The sequence below is a fragment of the Pelodiscus sinensis genome, chromosome 2 (genome assembly GCF_049634645.1).
Source record: "Pelodiscus sinensis isolate JC-2024 chromosome 2, ASM4963464v1, whole genome shotgun sequence".
In the NCBI taxonomy this organism is placed as follows: Eukaryota; Metazoa; Chordata; order Testudines; family Trionychidae; genus Pelodiscus; species Pelodiscus sinensis.
This window is the reverse complement of record NC_134712.1, coordinates 150,221,677-150,235,763: the sequence shown is the minus strand read 5'-3', so window position 1 is coordinate 150,235,763 and position 14,087 is coordinate 150,221,677.

Here is a 14,087-nt window from a genome sequence, read left to right as displayed (position 1 = left end):
AAAATCTACTAAAGTTATGAAATGCTCCTTTACTTTTGATACCCAGCACACATCTTATACATAACTATCTGCAAATCACTGATCAAGCAGAAGGGCCATGCTCAATGGTAGGCAGGGCTAAAGGACTAAAACTCCAAATCCTGGGCTCAAATCCTCTCCTTCCCCAATGAACAATCCCTCTCCAGGGACATGCTGTAATGGATGCTTTTCTTCCTCTTCTCCCACAATACACCAACCGTACATCCTAAGGGCTAAGGGAAAGCCCACGGGTGCGGAGGAGCACTTGGATCCTACACAGACATCTCTTAGGGGAGGCTCTATTCATGCAGAGTCTCTACGGTCTAGTAAGAAAGACAGGATGGAAGATGAGAGGGTATGGGTAAGAGCAGATGAGAAACAAAACAGGGGCTAACACCTCTGCAAGTGGCAGACAGATCAGGAGGGACACTTTTCAAGTGCTTCTACACAAACGCTAGACGTCTAAATATTCAGCGGGTGAACCAGACTGCCTCGTATCAAAGAAGGATAGCGATACAATAGGCACCACGGAAACTTGGTGGAATGAGGACGATCAATGGGACACAGCCATACCCCGGGCAGGGATGCGAAGGACACAACAGGTCGTGCTGGTGGGGGAGCGGCACTATCCGTGAAAGAAAATGCAGAATCGAGTCAAGTAAACACCTTAAATGAACCTAAATATGCCACGCAATATTTGTGGGTAGCCATCTCCTGCTCCAAGAAGAAGAGGAGGATAGCCCTAGGGAACTATTATCCTCCACCTGACAAGGACAGCGACAGTGACTACGAAACGCTAAGGGAGATTAGCGAGGCTATCACCATAAAAACCTCAGTAATAATAGTTGAAATGCCCCGCTATCCCCATATTGACTGGCTACACCTCACCTCAGGACGGGATGCACAGAGAACATTTCTTCATACCTTAAAAAGATTGATCCTTGGGCTACCTGGTTCCGGAATCCACAAGGGGAGAGGCAATTCTTGACTTGGTCCCAAGTGGAGCACAGGATCTGATCCGAGAGCTCAATAGAAACCGACTGCTTGGAAGTGGTGACCATAATGTCATCCAGTTTGACATCCCAGTGGCACTGAATTTCGGAAAGGGGAACTACACAGAAATGAGGAAGTTGCTTAAGCAGAAATCAAACCGGTACGGTGACAAAAGTCAAATCCCTGCAAGCTGCCCGGACACTTTTCAAAGACGCTGGAAGAGAGGCCCAACAACTTAAATGCGTCCGCCACATTAAAAACCACTCTAGCAGAACCACCAAGAAAAAGCAGCAGCGAGAGAAAGAGGCATCGTTCCAAAAAGAAGTGCAAGTTCAATCCTACTGAGCAAAGCAGAAAGGAGCATAAATGGTCCAATTACGTGTAAAAATAGAAGACGAAAAGCCAAAAGGAGTTTGAACAACAGCTAGCCAAGCAGCCAAAGAAAGAAATTGGGGAAAAAAAAAAAAAAAAAACACCAACTCACACATTTGGCTAAGTACATCAGAAGCAGGAAGCCTGCTAAACAGCCAGCCAGCCAGCGGGGCCATTTGACCATCCAAATGCTGAAGGAGCACTCCGAGACCATGAGGTGCTCAGAGAAACTAAAGGAATTCTTCGCTTTCGTCTTCACAGCTGAGGATAGAGTGAGGGAGATTCCCAAAGCCGAGCAAATCTTTCGAGCTGACAAATCTGAGCCATTGTCCCTGACTGTTCCGAAACCTCCTCTAGTGACACCTCAAGCTGATCAAACTTCACGGTAACAAGTCAGCGGGACCAGACGCCATTCACCCAAGAGTTCCCAAAGAAGAAGAAGTCTAATGTGAAACTGCGCAAGTCTTCACTGGGGTTGGTAACCTAGCCTTTAAATCAAGCTTCTGTACCTAATGACTGGGAAGACAGCCAACCGGACCACCCCTAGTTTTAAAAGGGCTCTAGAGGGCATTCTGGCAATTACACACGGTAAGTCTAACATCGGTACCGGGCAAATTACTTGGACCCATGCTCAAGCATAAAATTGTCAGATGAACAGAATTTGTTCTTGGGGGGAGGGCCGAGTGGAAATCAACATGGTTTCTGGAAAGGGAAGTCATGCCTTGCTGGAGAGTTCTTTCAGGGGGAGGGGTCAACAGACATGCGGACAAGAGGGGGAAGCCAGCCGCTTTAGTGTACTAGAAGGATTTCCAGAAAGCCTTTGACAAGGTCCCTCGCCAAAGGCTCTCCCGTCAAGTATGTTATCATAGGATAAGAGGGAAGATCCTCTCGTGGATTGATAACTGGGGGGAAAAAAAAATTCAGAGGGGTAGCCGAGTTAGTCTGTACCAGGAAAACCTTAAAAACAACCAATAGTCCGGAAGCACTTGAAAGACTACTCAAATACGTAGATGGTCTCGTGAGCTTTCGTGGGCTGTGCCCACAAAGATCATGGTTAAAAACAGACAGGAAACAAAGGGAAGGAATCCATGGTCAGTTTTCAGAATGGAGAGAGGTGTCCCGTTTCCTCCCCACCCCCCAAGGGTCCGCACCGGGACCGATCCAATTCAACCTATTTATAAAAGGTCTGGAGAAAAGGGGTCAACAGTGAGCTGGCAAAATTTGCAGGTGATGCTCAACTGCTCAAGATAGCTAAGAACCAAGCAGACTGCAAAGAGCTTGAAAAAGATCACACACAACTAAGTCAGTGAGCAGCAAAGTGGCAAAGGAAAGTTCACATCGTTGAATGGAAAGGAACGGACATGAGGAAAAGAGAATCCCCGAGTACAAGTACACAACCATGGGGACTAATTTAGCTCTAACCACTCAGGAGAGAGACAGAGCACTCGCTCTTGGAGTCATTGGGGGAGTTCTCTGAAAACATTCATCCACTCAATGCGAAACAGCAGTCAAAAAGCACACACAACCTGAGGAATCCTTTCAAAAGGAGAGAGAGGGAGAAGGAGAGGGAGAGGGAGAAAAGACAACCGAGAATCTCTTATCGCCCCTCTCTGAAGACACGGTACGCCCACACCTTGCATCCGGCGTACAGACGTCGGTGCCTCATCTCCAAACAGATACACCAGGTATTGAAAAAAGGTTCAGAGAAGGGCCACCAAAACGACGAGGGCTTCGCAACGGGTCCCGTGTGAAGAGAGATTAAAAAGACTGGGACTTTTCACAGCTTAGAAAAAGAGGGGGAGACGACAGAGGTCTATACAATCGTGACTGGGGCGGAAAAGGTGAATAAGGACAAGTGATTTACTTCTTCCCATAAGAACGAGGGGTCGCCAAATAAAATTAATAGGTAGCAGGTTGAACACAAAAAAGGAAGTTGTTCCTTCACGCAGCGCGCAGTCAACCCGCGGAACTCCTTGCCACAGGAGCTTGAGAAGACCAGGACTTGAATAGGGCTCCAAAAAAGGAACTAGATCCATTCATGAAGGTCAGGTCCATCTATGGCGTCCCTAGCCTCTGGAAACCGACGACAGGAGAGGGATCGCTTCGTTCCCGTCTGGTCACTCCCTCTGGGGCAGCTGGCACCGGCCACTGTTGGAAGACAGGATACTGGGCTACACAGGCATCTGGTCTGACCCACTATGGCCGTTCTTAACGCAACCCCCCAAAAGCCACGCTTACCCGAGCTCCACTTGGACCTTCCCAAGGGAAACTCCCCTCTTGGCTGCTCACTCCGTTCGCTCCGGCTGCCGGCTTCAAGCCTTCCCTCCTAGCCCAATCCCCCCCTCAAGGTCCCCACCTGCAACCAAGCACCCTCAACTGCCAAACACATGGTGTCTCACTCCCTGCAACAGGCACCAGTTAGAGAAATCAGACAGACACTCGATACTCATCCCACCTCCCCTCAACAAACCCTCCGCCCCGACCACCTCCCCAAAAAGAGCCACACTTACCCGAGAGCTCCTCTCGGACCTTTCCCAGGCTAACTCTGAAACGCTTCCGCTTCCACACGCAGGACCAGGTAGGCAGGCAGCACTTCAGTCTCCAAGCGTGGACGAGACCATGGTGTAGACTGGAGGGATTTAAGCTTTATCAGGAACAGTGGGGGGGGGGGGGGGAGAAGAGGAGCCTTGGGGAAAGGGAGAGCCTATACAGGAAGGATGGGTTCCACCTAAACCAAAATGGTACCCCGCTGCCGGCACTTCACATTAAAAAGGTCGTAGAGCAGGTTTGAAACTAAGGGCTAAGGGAAAGCCCACGGGTGCGGAGGAGCACTTGGATCCTACACAGACATCTCTTAGGGGAGGCTCTATTCATGCAGAGTCTCTACGGTCTAGTAAGAAAGACAGGATGGAAGATGAGAGGGTATGGGTAAGAGCAGATGAGAAACAAAACAGAGGCTAACACCTCTGCAAGTGGCAGACAGATCAGGAGGGACACTTTTCAAGTGCTTCTACACAAACGCTAGACGTCTAAATATTCAGCGGGTGAACCAGACTGCCTCGTATCAAAGAAGGATAGCGATACAATAGGCACCACGGAAACTTGGTGGAATGAGGACGGGACACAGCCATACCCCGGGCAGGGATGCGAAGGACACAACAGGTCGTGCTGGTGGGGGAGCGGCACTATCCGTGAAAGAAAATGCAGAATCGAGTCAAGTAAACACCTTAAATGAACCTAAATATGCCACGCAATATTTGTGGGTAGCCATCTCCTGCTCCAAGAAGAAGAAGAGGATAGCCCTAGGGAACTATTATCCTCCACCTGACAAGGACAGCGACAGTGACTACGAAACGCTAAGGGAGATTAGCGAGGCTATCACCATAAAAACCTCAGTAATAATAGTTGAAATGCCCCGCTATCCCCATATTGACTGGCTACACCTCACCTCAGGACGGGATGCACAGAGAACATTTCTTCATACCTTAAAAAGATTGATCCTTGGGCTACCTGGTTCCGGAATCCACAAGGGGAGAGGCAATTCTTGACTTGGTCCCAAGTGGAGCACAGGATCTGATCCGAGAGCTCAATAGAAACCGACTGCTTGGAAGTGGTGACCATAATGTCATCCAGTTTGACATCCCAGTGGCACTGAATTTCGGAAAGGGGAACTACACAGAAATGAGGAAGTTGCTTAAGCAGAAATCAAACCGGTACGGTGACAAAAGTCAAATCCCTGCAAGCTGCCCGGACACTTTTCAAAGACGCTGGAAGAGAGGCCCAACAACTTAAATGCGTCCGCCACATTAAAAACCACTCTAGCAGAACCACCAAGAAAAAGCAGCAGCGAGAGAAAGAGGCATCGTTCCAAAAAGAAGTGCAAGTTCAATCCTACTGAGCAAAGCAGAAAGGAGCATAAATGGTCCAATTACGTGTAAAAATAGAAGACGAAAAGCCAAAAGGAGTTTGAACAACAGCTAGCCAAGCAGCCAAAGAAAGAAATTGGGGAAAAAAAAAAAAAAAAAAAAAAAACCAACTCACACATTTGGCTAAGTACATCAGAAGCAGGAAGCCTGCTAAACAGCCAGCCAGCCAGCGGGGCCATTTGACCATCCAAATGCTGAAGGAGCACTCCGAGACCATGAGGTGCTCAGAGAAACTAAAGGAATTCTTCGCTTTCGTCTTCACAGCTGAGGATAGAGTGAGGGAGATTCCCAAAGCCGAGCAAATCTTTCAAGCTGACAAATCTGAGCCATTGTCCCTGACTGTTCCGAAACCTCCTCTAGTGACACCTCAAGCTGATCAAACTTCACGGTAACAAGTCAGCGGGACCAGACGCCATTCACCCAAGAGTTCCCAAAGAAGAAGAAGTCTAATGTGAAACTGCGCAAGTCTTCACTGGGGTTGGTAACCTAGCCTTTAAATCAAGCTTCTGTACCTAATGACTGGGAAGACAGCCAACGGGACCACCCCTAGTTTTAAAAGGGCTCTAGAGGGCATTCTGGCAATTACACACGGTAAGTCTAACGTCGGTACCGGGCAAATTACTTGGACCCATGCTCAAGCATAAAATTGTCAGATGAACAGAATTTGTTCTGGGGGGAGCGCCGAGTGGAAATCAACATGGTTTCTGGAAAGGGAAGTCATGCCTTGCTGGAGAGTTCTTTCAGGGGGAGGGGTCAACAGACATGCGGACAAGAGGGGGAAGCCAGCCGCTTTAGTGTACTAGAAGGATTTCCAGAAAGCCTTTGACAAGGTCCCTCGCCAAAGGCTCTCCCGTCAAGTATGTTATCATAGGATAAGAGGGAAGATCCTCTCGTGGATTGATAACTGGGGGGAAAAAAAAATTCAGAGGGGTAGCCGAGTTAGTCTGTACCAGGAAAACCTTAAAAACAACCAATAGTCCGGAAGCACTTGAAAGACTACTCAAATACGTAGATGGTCTCGTGAGCTTTCGTGGGCTGTGCCCACAAAGATCATGGTTAAAAACAGACAGGAAACAAAGGGAAGGAATCCATGGTCAGTTTTCAGAATGGAGAGAGGTGTCCCGTTTCCTCCCCACCCCCCAAGGGTCCGCACCGGGACCGATCCAATTCAACCTATTTATAAAAGGTCTGGAGAAAAGGGGTCAACAGTGAGCTGGCAAAATTTGCAGGTGATGCTCAACTGCTCAAGATAGCTAAGAACCAAGCAGACTGCAAAGAGCTTGAAAAAGATCACACACAACTAAGTCAGTGAGCAGCAAAGTGGCAAAGGAAAGTTCACATCGTTGAATGGAAAGGAACGGACATGAGGAAAAGAGAATCCCCGAGTACAAGTACACAACCATGGGGACTAATTTAGCTCTAACCACTCAGGAGAGAGACAGAGCACTCGCTCTTGGAGTCATTGGGGGAGTTCTCTGAAAACATTCATCCACTCAATGCAAAGCAGCAGTCAAAAAGCACACACAACCTGAGGAATCCTTTCAAAAGGAGAGAGAGAGAGAGAGAGAGAGAGAAGACAACCGAGAATCTCTTATCGCCCCTCTCTGAAGACACGGTACGCCCACACCTTGCATCCGGCGTACAGACGTCGGTGCCTCATCTCCAAACAGATACACCAGGTATTGAAAAAAGGTTCAGAGAAGGGCCACCAAAACGACGAGGGCTTCGCAACGGGTCCCGTGTGAAGAGAGATTAAAAAGACTGGGACTTTTCACAGCTTAGAAAAAGAGGGGGAGACGACAGAGGTCTATACAATCGTGACTGGGGCGGAAAAGGTGAATAAGGACAAGTGATTTACTTCTTCCCATAAGAACGAGGGGTCGCCAAATAAAATTAATAGGTAGCAGGTTGAACACAAAAAAGGAAGTTGTTCCTTCACGCAGCGCGCAGTCAACCCGCGGAACTCCTTGCCACAGGAGCTTGAGAAGACCAGGACTTGAATAGGGCTCCAAAAAAGGAACTAGATCCATTCATGAAGGTCAGGTCCATCTATGGCGTCCCTAGCCTCTGGAAACCGACGACAGGAGAGGGATCGCTTCGTTCCCGTCTGGTCACTCCCTCTGGGGCAGCTGGCACCGGCCACTGTTGGAAGACAGGATACTGGGCTACACGGGCATCTGGTCTGACCCACTATGGCCGTTCTTAACGCAACCCCCCAAAAGCCACGCTTACCCGAGCTCCACTTGGACCTTCCCAAGGGAAACTCCCCTCTTGGCTGCTCACTCCGTTCGCTCCGGCTGCCGGCTTCAAGCCTTCCCTCCTAGCCCAATCCCCCCCTCAAGGTCCCCACCTGCAACCAAGCACCCTCAACTGCCAAACACATGGTGTCTCACTCCCTGCAACAGGCACCAGTTAGAGAAATCAGACAGACACTCGATACTCATCCCACCTCCCCTCAACAAACCCTCCGCCCCGACCACCTCCCCAAAAAGAGCCACACTTACCCGAGAGCTCCTCTCGGACCTTTCCCAGGCTAACTCTGAAACGCTTCCGCTTCCACACGCAGGACCAGGTAGGCAGGCAGCACTTCAGTCTCCAAGCGTGGACGAGACCATGGTGTAGACTGGAGGGATTTAAGCTTTATCAGGAACAGTGGGGGGGGGGGGGGAAAGAGGAGCCTTGGGGAAAGGGAGAGCCTATACAGGAAGGATGGGTTCCACCTAAACCAAAATGGTACCCCGCTGCCGGCACTTCACATTAAAAAGGTCGTAGAGCAGGTTTGAAACTAAGGGCTAAGGGAAAGCCCACGGGTGCGGAGGAGCACTTGGATCCTACACAGACATCTCTTAGGGGAGGCTCTATTCATGCAGAGTCTCTACGGTCTAGTAAGAAAGACAGGATGGAAGATGAGAGGGTATGGGTAAGAGCAGATGAGAAACAAAACAGAGGCTAACACCTCTGCAAGTGGCAGACAGATCAGGAGGGACACTTTTCAAGTGCTTCTACACAAACGCTAGACGTCTAAATATTCAGCGGGTGAACCAGACTGCCTCGTATCAAAGAAGGATAGCGATACAATAGGCACCACGGAAACTTGGTGGAATGAGGACGATCAATGGGACACAGCCATACCCCGGGCAGGGATGCGAAGGACACAACAGGTCGTGCTGGTGGGGGAGCGGCACTATCCGTGAAAGAAAATGCAGAATCGAGTCAAGTAAACACCTTAAATGAACCTAAATATGCCACGCAATATTTGTGGGTAGCCATCTCCTGCTCCAAGAAGAAGAAGAGGATAGCCCTAGGGAACTATTATCCTCCACCTGACAAGGACAGCGACAGTGACTACGAAACGCTAAGGGAGATTAGCGAGGCTATCACCATAAAAACCTCAGTAATAATAGTTGAAATGCCCCGCTATCCCCATATTGACTGGCTACACCTCACCTCAGGACGGGATGCACAGAGAACATTTCTTCATACCTTAAAAAGATTGATCCTTGGGCTACCTGGTTCCGGAATCCACAAGGGGAGAGGCAATTCTTGACTTGGTCCCAAGTGGAGCACAGGATCTGATCCGAGAGCTCAATAGAAACCGACTGCTTGGAAGTGGTGACCATAATGTCATCCAGTTTGACATCCCAGTGGCACTGAATTTCGGAAAGGGGAACTACACAGAAATGAGGAAGTTGCTTAAGCAGAAATCAAACCGGTACGGTGACAAAAGTCAAATCCCTGCAAGCTGCCCCGGACACTTTTCAAAGACGCTGGAAGAGGGGCCCAACAACTTAAATGCGTCCGCCACATTAAAAACCACTCTAGCAGAACCACCAAGAAAAAGCAGCAGCGAGAGAAAGAGGCATCGTTCCAAAAAGAAGTGCAAGTTCAATCCTACTGAGCAAAGCAGAAAGGAGCATAAATGGTCCAATTACGTGTAAAAATAGAAGACGAAAAGCCAAAAGGAGTTTGAACAACAGCTAGCCAAGCAGCCAAAGAAAGAAATTGGGGGAAAAAAAAAAAAAAAAAAAAAAAAAAAAAAACCAACTCACACATTTGGCTAAGTACATCAGAAGCAGGAAGCCTGCTAAACAGCCAGCCAGCCAGCGGGGCCATTTGACCATCCAAATGCTGAAGGAGCACTCCGAGACCATGAGGTGCTCAGAGAAACTAAAGGAATTCTTCGCTTTCGTCTTCACAGCTGAGGATAGAGTGAGGGAGATTCCCAAAGCCGAGCAAATCTTTCGAGCTGACAAATCTGAGCCATTGTCCCTGACTGTTCCGAAACCTCCTCTAGTGACACCTCAAGCTGATCAAACTTCACGGTAACAAGTCAGCGGGACCAGACGCCATTCACCCAAGAGTTCCCAAAGAAGAAGAAGTCTAATGTGAAACTGCACAAGTCTTCACTGGGGTTGGTAACCTAGCCTTTAAATCAAGCTTCTGTACCTAATGACTGGGAAGACAGCCAACGGGACCACCCCTAGTTTTAAAAGGGCTCTAGAGGGCATTCTGGCAATTACACACGGTAAGTCTAACGTCGGTACCGGGCAAATTACTTGGACCCATGCTCAAGCATAAAATTGTCAGATGAACAGAATTTGTTCTGGGGGGAGGGCCGAGTGGAAATCAACATGGTTTCTGGAAAGGGAAGTCATGCCTTGCTGGAGAGTTCTTTCAGGGGGAGGGGTCAACAGACATGCGGACAAGAGGGGGAAGCCAGCCGCTTTAGTGTACTAGAAGGATTTCCAGAAAGCCTTTGACAAGGTCCCTCGCCAAAGGCTCTCCCGTCAAGTATGTTATCATAGGATAAGAGGGAAGATCCTCTCGTGGATTGATAACTGGGGGGAAAAAAAAATTCAGAGGGGTAGCCGAGTTAGTCTGTACCAGGAAAACCTTAAAAACAACCAATAGTCCGGAAGCACTTGAAAGACTACTCAAATACGTAGATGGTCTCGTGAGCTTTCGTGGGCTGTGCCCACAAAGATCATGGTTAAAAACAGACAGGAAACAAAGGGAAGGAATCCATGGTCAGTTTTCAGAATGGAGAGAGGTGTCCCGTTTCCTCCCCACCCCCCAAGGGTCCGCACCGGGACCGATCCAATTCAACCTATTTATAAAAGGTCTGGAGAAAAGGGGTCAACAGTGAGCTGGCAAAATTTGCAGGTGATGCTCAACTGCTCAAGATAGCTAAGAACCAAGCAGACTGCAAAGAGCTTGAAAAAGATCACACACAACTAAGTCAGTGAGCAGCAAAGTGGCAAAGGAAAGTTCACATCGTTGAATGGAAAGGAACGGACATGAGGAAAAGAGAATCCCCGAGTACAAGTACACAACCATGGGGACTAATTTAGCTCTAACCACTCAGGAGAGAGACAGAGCACTCGCTCTTGGAGTCATTGGGGGAGTTCTCTGAAAACATTCATCCACTCAATGAGAAACAGCAGTCAAAAAGCACACACAACCTGAGGAATCCTTTCAAAAGGAGAGAGAGGGAGAAGGAGAGGGAGAGGGAGAAAAGACAACCGAGAATCTCTTATCGCCCCTCTCTGAAGACACGGTACGCCCACACCTTGCATCCGGCGTACAGACGTCGGTGCCTCATCTCCAAACAGATACACCAGGTATTGAAAAAAGGTTCAGAGAAGGGCCACCAAAACGACGAGGGCTTCGCAACGGGTCCCGTGTGAAGAGAGATTAAAAAGACTGGGACTTTTCACAGCTTAGAAAAAGAGGGGGAGACGACAGAGGTCTATACAATCGTGACTGGGGCGGAAAAGGTGAATAAGGACAAGTGATTTACTTCTTCCCATAAGAACGAGGGGTCGCCAAATAAAATTAATAGGTAGCAGGTTGAACACAAAAAAGGAAGTTGTTCCTTCACGCAGCGTGCAGTCAACCCGCGGAACTCCTTGCCACAGGAGCTTGAGAAGACCAGGACTTGAATAGGGCTCCAAAAAAGGAACTAGATCCATTCATGAAGGTCAGGTCCATCTATGGCGTCCCTAGCCTCTGGAAACCGACGACAGGAGAGGGATCGCTTCGTTCCCGTCTGGTCACTCCCTCTGGGGCAGCTGGCACCGGCCACTGTTGGAAGACAGGATACTGGGCTACATGGGCATCTGGTCTGACCCACTATGGCCGTTCTTAATGCAACCCCCCAAAAGCCACGCTTACCCGAGCTCCACTTGGACCTTCCCAAGGGAAACTCCCCTCTTGGCTGCTCACTCCGTTTGCTCCGGCTGCCGGCTTCAAGCCTTCCCTCCTAGCCCAATCCCCCCGTCAAGGTCCCCACCTGCAACCAAGCACCCTCAACTGCCAAACACATGGTGTCTCACTCCCTGCAACAGGCACCAGTTAGAGAAATCAGACAGACACTCGATACTCATCCCACCTCCCCTCAACAAACCCTCCGCCCCGACCACCTCCCCAAAAAGAGCCACACTTACCCGAGAGCTCCTCTCGGACCTTTCCCAGGCTAACTCTGAAACGCTTCCGCTTCCACACGCAGGACCAGGTAGGCAGGCAGCACTTCAGTCTCCAAGCGTGGACGAGACCATGGTGTAGACTGGAGGGATTTAAGCTTTATCAGGAACAGTGGGGGGGGGGGGGGGGGGAAGAAGAGGAGCCTTGGGGAAAGGGAGAGCCTATACAGGAAGGATGGGTTCCACCTAAACCAAAATGGTACCCCGCTGCCGGCACTTCACATTAAAAAGGTCGTAGAGCAGGTTTGAAACTAAGGGCTAAGGGAAAGCCCACGGGTGCGGAGGAGCACTTGGATCCTACACAGACATCTCTTAGGGGAGGCTCTATTCATGCAGAGTCTCTACGGTCTAGTAAGAAAGACAGGATGGAAGATGAGAGGGTATGGGTAAGAGCAGATGAGAAAAAACAGAGGCTAACACCTCTGCAAGTGGCAGACAGATCAGGAGGGACACTTTTCAAGTGCTTCTACACAAACGCTAGACGTCTAAATATTCAGCGGGTGAACCAGACTGCCTCGTATCAAAGAAGGATAGCGATACAATAGGCACCACGGAAACTTGGTGGAATGAGGACGATCAATGGGACACAGCCATACCCCGGGCAGGGATGCGAAGGACACAACAGGTCGTGCTGGTGGGGGAGCGGCACTATCCGTGAAAGAAAATGCAGAATCGAGTCAAGTAAACACCTTAAATGAACCTAAATATGCCACGCAATATTTGTGGGTAGCCATTTCCTGCTCCAAGAAGAAGAAGAGGATAGCCCTAGGGAACTATTATCCTCCACCTGACAAGGACAGCGACAGTGACTACGAAACGTTAAGGGAGATTAGCGAGGCTATCACCATAAAAACCTCAGTAATAATAGTTGAAATGCCCCGCTATCCCCATATTGACTGGCTACACCTCACCTCAGGACGGGATGCACAGAGAACATTTCTTCATACCTTAAAAAGATTGATCCTTGGGCTACCTGGTTCCGGAATCCACAAGGGGAGAGGCAATTCTTGACTTGGTCCCAAGTGGAGCACAGGATCTGATCCGAGAGCTCAATAGAAACCGACTGCTTGGAAGTGGTGACCATAATGTCATCCAGTTTGACATCCCAGTGGCACTGAATTTCGGAAAGGGGAACTACACAGAAATGAGGAAGTTGCTTAAGCAGAAATCAAACCGGTACGGTGACAAAAGTCAAATCCCTGCAAGCTGCCCGGACACTTTTCAAAGACGCTGGAAGAGAGGCCCAACAACTTAAATGCGTCCGCCACATTAAAAACCACTCTAGCAGAACCACCAAGAAAAAGCAGCAGCGAGAGAAAGAGGCATCGTTCCAAAAAGAAGTGCAAGTTCAATCCTACTGAGCAAAGCAGAAAGGAGCATAAATGGTCCAATTACGTGTAAAAATAGAAGACGAAAAGCCAAAAGGAGTTTGAACAACAGCTAGCCAAGCAGCCAAAGAAAGAAATTGGGGAAAAAAAAAAAAAAAAAAAACCAACTCACACATTTGGCTAAGTACATCAGAAGCAGGAAGCCTGCTAAACAGCCAGCCAGCCAGCGGGGCCATTTGACCATCCAAATGCTGAAGGAGCACTCCGAGACCATGAGGTGCTCAGAGAAACTAAAGGAATTCTTCGCTTTCGTCTTCACAGCTGAGGATAGAGTGAGGGAGATTCCCAAAGCCGAGCAAATCTTTCGAGCTGACAAATCTGAGCCATTGTCCCTGACTGTTCCGAAACCTCCTCTAGTGACACCTCAAGCTGATCAAACTTCACGGTAACAAGTCAGCGGGACCAGACGCCATTCACCCAAGAGTTCCCAAAGAAGAAGAAGTCTAATGTGAAACTGCGCAAGTCTTCACTGGGGTTGGTAACCTAGCCTTTAAATCAAGCTTCTGTACCTAATGACTGGGAAGACAGCCAACGGGACCACCCCTAGTTTTAAAAGGGCTCTAGAGGGCATTCTGGCAATTACACACGGTAAGTCTAACGTCGGTACCGGGCAAATTACTTGGACCCATGCTCAAGCATAAAATTGTCAGATGAACAGAATTTGTTCTGGGGGGAGGGCCGAGTGGAAATCAACATGGTTTCTGGAAAGGGAAGTCATGCCTTGCTGGAGAGTTCTTTCAGGGGGAGGGGTCAACAGACATGCGGACAAGAGGGGGAAGCCAGCCGCTTTAGTGTACTAGAAGGATTTCCAGAAAGCCTTTGACAAGGTCCCTCGCCAAAGGCTCTCCCGTCAAGTATGTTATCATAGGATAAGAGGGAAGATCCTCTCGTGGATTGATAACTGGGGG